Here is an 8,901-nt window from a genome sequence, read left to right on the forward strand (position 1 = left end):
CACACAACTCTAGATATGTTTTCTTTATTGTATGTCACTACAGCACTGCAGCGCGTAGAATATAATATACTTTTAGTACAAATCTTGCACCTATACATAGGTTACGTTTAATAGAACCAGACCCTAGGTGTATGTACAACGTAAACAACAAATGAGAAAGTATTTGTACGTATTACCACAGTCTACCAAAATCCGTCATCTTCAGAAACTGATTTTCGAATAACAATCTGAGAGTGACCTACTCAAGAAATAACTTCATGATCTGTACAGAATTACAACGAGGGTGAAAATGAGATAAGCACCAGATCTCTGGTCCACACAAATCCGTGGTACTTCTTTGCACTGGATGTAGGAGTCGATGTCTCCTCAGTACTGCTGGAACCATTATCCACATTATCACAGAAAACTATTATCCTGGTTATTATGTATCTTTCTGGGGGTTTCAGCTTTTCAACAAATCAATTACATAATCGCAAAAGTGCGCACGGAACGAATAATAGATTTCAGAAAATAATAGGAAAGACACTGCGTTGTTCTCTACAGTAATCGTCTGAAACTGAAATAATGGCCTGTAGTGTCATGATAGCCCAGTGTGAGAATATGTACCTCAGATGTACTAATTGTGGAATTACTGAACTTTTTTCCAAATAGCAAATCGTGTCTTACATAATGAAATTCATAGTAAGCGACTAGAACTTCAGTCATGTAGGACGCATTCTTCAAGCTAATCATTTATTAACTCTCTCATTACATTGCTAAACTGGGTCATGGTAACCAATTCCCAGCTGCATGTAGCCAACCTAGGACCTACCAGGGGTAAAAATGATATGATTTCATTATTTCACATTCATAGTGACCGAACTAAAAATTTAAAATATCATCATAACCAATTCATTCAGAACTATAATGGTACGTTAAAAGTGTAACGCAGAAGGCAAGTCTTTTAGAAACTGTGAATGTGTCTTGAGGCAGCTTATCGGAAGGCGGGCAAACGGCCAGTCTAAATCCAGCCACTACTTAAGAATCAGAGCACTTAGAGACTTCAAACTAAGTTTAGACGTAATATCAAACCTTTAAGTAAGATTTTCTAGCTGACAATCCACCTCACAATATGATGAAAAAAAAGTTACCGCTCATTTCATTATCGCCGCTCGTGCAGTAAAACTTCAGTTGCAGCCATGTCGTTTCGATTTAATACTTCTTTACTACCAACTCTATCCGCAACACGTTTTGCAGACAGTATCCACTTGTACCACAGAATATATCTCAAAAATTATATCGTGGTACGACATATACACTATGTGATCAAAAGTGTCCGGGCACCCCCAAAAACATGCCTTTATCATATTAGGTGCATTGTGCTGCTACCTTACTGCCAGGTGCTCCATATTAGCAACCTCAGTAGTCGTTACACATCGTGAGAGAGCAGAATGGGGCCCTCTGCGGAACTCACGGACTTCGAACGTGGTCAGGTGATTGGGTGTCACTTGTGTCATATGTCTGTACGCCAGATTTCCACATTCCTAAACATCCCTAGGTCCACTGTTTCCAATTGCACAGTGAAGTGGAAACGTGAAGGGACACGTACAGCACAAAAACGTACAGACCGACCTCGTCTGTTGACTGACAGAGACCGCCGACAGTTGAAGAGGGTCGTAATGCGCAATAGGCAGACATCTATCCAGACCATCACACAGGAATTCAAAACTGCATCAGGATCCATTGCAAGTGTTATGACAGTTTGGCGGGAGGTGAGGAAACTTGGATTTCATGGTCGAGCGGCTACTCAGAAGCCACATATCACGCCGGTAAAGGCCAAACGACGCCTCACTTGGTGTAAGGCGAGTAAAAATTGATTCAAATGTCTCTAAGCACTATATCATTATATCTAAGCACTGTATCATTACAGACGTTGACGTTAATAAAATTGCGCAAATACTGCCCGATATCTCACTCTCTTACTTACGCGAAATTGATGGACATCTCATATTCCGCTTCGCCAAATTATATCTGCGGAGGGCAACTCTTGCCTCATGTCAGTGATAGCGCGGCGCAGTTCTTCCCCCGGGCCTCGTGACCTCCGACCTGCGTCTAGCGCGTGTGGCCGCCGTGCATCCCCGCGCCTCCGCAGACGACGTCGGCGCACGCAGATAAAAAGCCCCCTGCCGCGACAGCTTCCGACAGCCGCCTCTTGTCCGCTCTGTAATCGCACGCTCACAACCGGCGCCATGAGGACACGCACGCTGCTGCTACTGCTTCTCGTGTTGGTGGCTACGGCCACACTCGTCGCCCCCGCGGCAGCCAGGAGGTGGCCCTGGGAGAAACCGAAAATCATTGCAGAGATGATCAAGATGCGGCAGAGGTGTGGGTCCGGAACGGTGCGAGTCGGCAACATATGTAGGAGGGTTTACATGGCATGAGGTACATATCAACTTCGAAGTCTATTTAAAATTGTGATAAATACACACTTAATGTCCGCCGCAGTCGATCTGCCGGCCGGGTTGGCCGAGCGGTTCTAGGCGCTACACTCTGGAAGCGTGTGACCGCTACGGTCGCAGGTTCGAATCCTGCCTCGGGCATGGATGTGTGTGTTGTCCTTATGTTAGTTAGGCTTAAGCAGTTCTAAGTTCTAGGGGACTGATGACCTCAGAAGTTAAGCCCCATAGTGATCAGAGCCATTCGAACCATTTTAAGCCCTCGAACTAATAACAGTTTTGGGTAGTAGTTAGCCCAAGTCGCTCAAAAGTATTAGCAATTTTTTCGCTAAAACCTTGCATTGTTTACAATGGCCACCCGATCATTAACACTGGAAATGATGGCGGCAGCGTCATAGAGTCATCAAGTGTAATTATCACCCTGGAAAAATAATGCACGTTGCTATTTCTTTTCTTGTTTGGAGGAAACTGGTACACTTCAGAATTTCCGCATCAGATATCCTATGGACATCGCTAAGGGAGCTGAAATACAATGGTGCAGCTCATGGGTATAGCAGAACTACCGTGCTCACAAGCGGGAGTTTCATTGTTCTGGCATACAGACATACACTGGTAGCGTGCCATCTAGAACCAAACAATTTTAATGTGAATTTGGTTGTCGAGTTAACACATCACTTTATGTTCAAACGTAATGTTATTGCAACAAAATTACGTTCAAACATAAATTGTTACCTCGCCAACGAAATTCACATCAACCTCGTTTATAAGTGGCAATAAATAAAAAACGGCTATATTTTCATCTCTGTTTTTCTTCCGGAGGCAACCGGTTTCGGCATTCCATAATGCCAACATCAGGCGCTATACGGTAACACTGTGGCTGAACTAGTATTGCCAGTTAAAATGCCATGCAAAAGCAAACGAGTATCCACAGCAGCATATGTAACGAGGCTGTTCACCGTAAACACAATGAGCGCAGACTGTTCACGCGTGTGCAGCCTTGTTACATATGCTGGTGCAGATACTGGTACACTTTTACACGATCGTGAAGAACTGGATTTAGGATTTTATAAATTCACTGATTTAAGGCACACGAAAGCTCCTCACTTTCCGTGGTGAATCACGGATGCGAAGCAAGAGGCTACAGCTCAGGCGGCTGGGAATCAGAATAATTTGTTCAGTGTGTGGCATTTAGCGCGTTTGGAGCTGCAGCGAAGTGGTTTCTCAGTCATATTGCTGTCTGTAATCCACACTGTTTGATCGCCTTAAGTGTCACAGCAATACCTCATTTTGAACTACTATTCTCCCTTCTCCGCGAGGCTCCCCGCGTCAGAGGCTCGAGTCTCTCCCGGGCATGGGTGTGTGTGCTGTCCATAGCACAGGTTAGTTTAAGGTAGATTAAGTAGTGTGTAAGCTTAGGGATCGATGACCTAGGCAGTTTGGTCGCATAAGATCTTATCACAAATTTTAAAAAAAATTAATTTATCCGTTCCTGTTAGCTACATTATTACTTGTGCGAATGAATTAAGTCCCCTTGATAGCTATCAGAAGAAGAGTAACCAGTAGCTATGCTTCTGGTATTCGTTAGTTCATCGTAGGCCGTATGCTCAGGTGTTGTCTTAAATGCACGCTGATGATCTTACCGTACTCCCCTCGTCACAAAACTCCCCGGATTTAAATACGATAGAGAATGTGTGGGGAGAATTAGATCGTGCTGTTCGCGCCACGGATCCTCAACTCAGAAACCTGGCGCACTTGGTCTCGGCACTAGATTCGGCATGGCTTCACATCCATCTCGATAACTTCCAGCTCTTCACTGACTCTCTTCCTACACGTCCGCGCTACAATTCATGATCATTCTGGCTTTTGACCGTTTCTCACATTACTGTGACTGGACCGTGTATTATCGGTTGTTGGTCTTTCTTATTGATCGTGAGTAATAGTACCCTTCCCAGCTACTCAGTAGCATATATCCAATATGACAGGGTTCACACTTAACTGCTGTCCATAGCTCTCAGACAACGTACGTTGCCAGCTCCAAGGACTGCACATCTCGCCTGATGATCTACTACATATTGCAACAACTAATTTATTGAGAACTAGCGGTAGGACGTATCTTTGATTCCGAGAGCATTATATTTTCATTTTACCATTCCCTCTCATTGCGGAGACAACCGAATGATGGTGTATCTTTGTGAGAACACAGTTCGGTTACGATATGCTGAAGGTGAAGAAATACAAGCACAAGATTATACAGTAAGGTATTCATCTTTGACAAGGAAGGATGGAAGGACAAGCGAAATATAGTGTTTTTTAAGCAATCCACTCCGGTATTCGCGTCAGTCTATTTAAGGAGCCCATGGAAAACGCAAGTGAGGTTTTCCCGATACCGAATCGCAGGCCGGAGTGGCGCTACAGTCTGGAGCCAAGCGACCGCTACGGTCGCAGGTTCGAATCCTGCCTCGGGCATGGATGTGTGTGATGTCCTTAGGTTAGTTAGGTTTAGTTAGTTCTAAGTTCTAGGCGCCTAATGACCTCAGAAGTTAAGTCGCATAGTGCTCAGAGCCATTTGAACCATTTTTTTGATACCGAATCCTGCTTCTCCCAAGCTGAAGCTGGTAAGAGACAACGGCAAACGTTAAAAGCAATCTCAAAGAAAAATGCTTTTTTTGTTTTTTTGTTTTCGTCACACATTTCCACAACTTCTTTAACAACTGCCAGTTCCTAGTTTCATAAAAACCATCTTCTTTAATTCGCTTATTAAGGAAGTATGAACTTCCCTATTTTCTCTCTTAATCATCTTTACCATAAAGTTTACTATAAACCGGAAAACTAAGACGGTTAAACGATGCCCATTAATAAAGTGTTTACTTTATGAATACATTACCATGAGAGAAACTGTGATTCAACACCCATGAAAGACACTGCAGCATGAGTTTGAGCTATATTTTCATTCTGTTTTTACGTATATGCTCTACACCTATGAAACACCAAAAAACATTGCTTCCAGCCCTGTTCTACTTTGAGTACCTTGTATTGGCTTTATACAGGCTGTCCAAAATGAGACTAGGCAGATAAATGTTTATTAGACAGACGTAGTATTGAGCCTCGTTAATGAACATGATAGTTACCCATCACAGAAAAAGCTGGATCCGGGTTTTCGGTGTACCAGTGAGTTGTCGTCGGACGGGTGTTGATAGCTATCTCCCGCAATCTTTGTCCCGAGTACATCGCAGTATTATTACGTTTGAGTGACTGACAGGAGCAGACGTGATTAGTGACGATTTGAATCCAAGACAAAAGGTGCTGACGATAAATCTGCGGATGTTCGTTGTCTATCGTTATGTTGTCTATCATGTGTGGAACTGTTTCCACAAGACCTTAAGACTTCAAGTGACTGGGAAAAATGTCAAGCAAGGTTCGCAATTCGGAATTTAGCGGCCAATCGGCGCGAAACAGGCTGTGTCGCGAATAAAACTCTCTGTCATCCATATAGAGTTCGAACACTACAAAACATTGCTCGAGTAAAGGAAGAGCTAGAAGCAAGTCCTACTAAATTTCAAGGCCGTTTATCTGCGGAAATACGAATAACGATATCGTCAAATGGGAACATTACTAATAGCACCTGTGTCTGAATACTTATAAACTTATTATTGAGTATGAGTTAAAGCTTCCAGATGAGCGTCCAAGTGTTGAATTCTGCCAATGGTTTCTAGTCAAGTGGAATTAGGATATAGAATCCTTAGTTTTTTATTCCTTCGGTTGAAGTCTGATTGAAACTGTCAGGGTACGTGAACTCATACAACATCCACCGTTATGCATCAGGAAAACACAATCGGTGCTTTAAAGAGCGGTTGCATAGTGAAAAGTTTGGTGTTTGGTTCGCAATGTCCCATGTAACTGCAGCAACATGATTCTTTAGCCAAGCTCGTAATGCTAAACCGTAGCCGACCGCTGTGGCCGAGCGGCTCTAGGCGCTTCAGTCCGGAACCGCACTGCTGCTACGGTCGCAGGTTCCAATCCTGCCTTGGGAATGGATGTGTGTGATGTCCTGTGGTTAGTTATTTTTAAGTAGCTCTAAGTTCTAGGAGACTGATGACCTCAGATGTTAAGTGCCATAGTGCTCAGATCCATTTGAACCATTTGCTAACCTGTACGTTCAGGAACTGTATGAAAATCAGCTTACAGAAGATGAAAGATTGTAAAGATATTCCCAGTAAGACAGAGCAATAGCACGTATCAGCTTGTCACGAGTGCATGAGGTGTTCAGTGACGAGAGGACAGTCAGCAGAGGCAGTGTAACCTCCTGGCCATCTCGATCACCTGATCTCTCTCCCTGCGACTTTTACCAGCGGGGAAAATAGAAGAATGTAACCAAACATTACTCTGGAAGAGCTACAGCAGAAATTTGTAAGCGCTACTGCTGCAGTTCTTCAGGCGGAGCTGCTACGCATGTCACACCGTTTGATAAATCCAGCATAGCGAAGAATCCGCGTCAACGGTGGCTACTTGCAGTATCTACTGTGAAGTTGATTAACGAAGGTGTCCACCCCGCGTCAGTCTTAATGTAAATATTTTCGGGGTCAGTTTCATTTTGCCCACCTAGAATACCTAAATTATGTGACGGCACTGGACTTATAATTCCACTCCTATTCAAAAATAACAGACATTCATTAAATCAACTGGAACGTTTGTCCATTTATTTCTCCATGGAGCCAATTTGGGACAGTATGGAGGATGATCGATGAACCCAAGGAGTCGGATCATTGCAGATGTCCTACCCTTCGTGTGTAGTCTGGCATTGCCTCGCGGAAGGAAGCGGTGCTTCTTGTGTAGACGAAAGAAATTCATTTACAGAACTCTGTTTCTCACTCACCGACCATGTTAAGTTACGCATTGCCATTTACACGCTACAGTTTGGAGAACTCTAGACGCGTATTGCTACTGAATATGTAGACACGAAGAATAAAGATTTCGAATGTTGATAACTGTTTTTGTATTTTAAATGCTTTAATTGTTTCCACATAACAGATTCGGAGGCATTACGCCATCGTAACCCTTACATATTTATTTAGAATCATACTTGTCCTAATACCTTTCATTGCGATACATCCGATTTTTCCTTGGTTTCTGTTGAATATTCGGCTATCAGAATAACGTACTGTATTCTGTTATTAAAAAACGAATCATGTATCAGTTTCTGGTACTGAACCCTCACATTAGTGAGCTATTGGCGTTTCAAAATATCTCGGTAATTAATTAAGTTACATGTCTTACATTTATGGGCCAAGCCTTAGTGCAAAGATTTCATGGAAGTACTATGTTCCGGACATTTTCCGATAGTAAATGCTGTTTTCTTCAACGAAAGAATTATCTTTATTCTCACTGATTTTGGTGTGCGGAAGATAATATATTTAACATACTTTGTCACCACAATTTTAGCCGATCTGTACGTATAACAGTTACTCTTATACTATTAATGACTCAGGACTCCGCTTTTGTAGTTAAATAGCGAACTTAACAGTGGGTAGTTGTCGTGGGGAATCGGAATACTTCCTCTGCCATATCTCTTGATAAGCACATCGACTGCAACTGTAATTAATATTATGAACTCGTCTATAAGGAATGGGCCGTTAACAATAAAATGATTTGCACGTGGATAATATCAGGTAATACATATTTACAAGTTGCACAAAGACTATTTGATTAATCAGTAGTTCCTATTTTCAGTAATTTTGTTGTCGAACTGAAAAATGAATAATAAAGTTCTCAAGGTGAAGCGCCTCTATGAGGCTAACTTCCACAGACTATTGTGGAAGCATTAGTTGTGTGTACCGTACTGTCGAAACTTTTGTTTTAGTCACTATTTGTGCACCTCACACCGTTACGTTGTGTTAGTTTCGCTAAGGTTGTGCTGAGACCAAACGATTTCATTCAAATAATGACTGGAGCACTTTTTCTTCGAAATTTCTTATTATATTGTCTTTTGCAGGTGGCTTGGGACATTCATAATGTGGAAGACATCGCAACAGAAAAGAAAAATGGAAGCTTTTATATGTACATAAATTTTGTACAGTTATTTATAATGTAAATAATAAATGTGATACTGATGCAAACAGCTCTTGTCATTTATGTTTTTATTTTGGCAGTTGTATCACTGTTTTCAAGTTTTGTTCTTTGCAACTTGCTCTCCTCCGTCATACCCTTCCATTGCCCAAGTTATTAGGAAATCATTGCTAAATATGTGTAATAATAATAAATTAAATACAGTATTAAAAATTTGTTTTTCAGTGTTTGATATTTTCTTACATTTTTAAGAGAATCTATTTCACTGACAGTTATCCATAGCCAAAACTATATTTTCCTGGGCTACCTTCCAATAACAAGGATGGTGAACGAAATTAAAGTTTCTAATGTTAAAAGACACGTAATGGGTAATTCTTACTTAGTTAGCTGTGCTAATTTCACA

The 8,901-nt window shown here is 41.9% G+C and overlaps 1 long non-coding RNA gene across 1 annotated transcript; it reads left to right on the top strand.

Moving 5' to 3' along the window:
- The first annotated feature begins 2,193 nt into the window (after positions 1–2,193).
- Positions 2,194–8,548, top strand: LOC124790115. Its single transcript, XR_007016227.1, has 2 exons — positions 2,194–2,421; positions 8,425–8,548. It is a non-coding gene; the product is annotated as an uncharacterized LOC124790115 (long non-coding RNA).
- The last annotated feature ends 353 nt before the right edge of the window (positions 8,549–8,901 follow it).

Source organism: Schistocerca piceifrons, chromosome 3, assembly GCF_021461385.2.
Source record: "Schistocerca piceifrons isolate TAMUIC-IGC-003096 chromosome 3, iqSchPice1.1, whole genome shotgun sequence".
Classification (NCBI taxonomy): Eukaryota; Metazoa; Arthropoda; class Insecta; order Orthoptera; family Acrididae; genus Schistocerca; species Schistocerca piceifrons.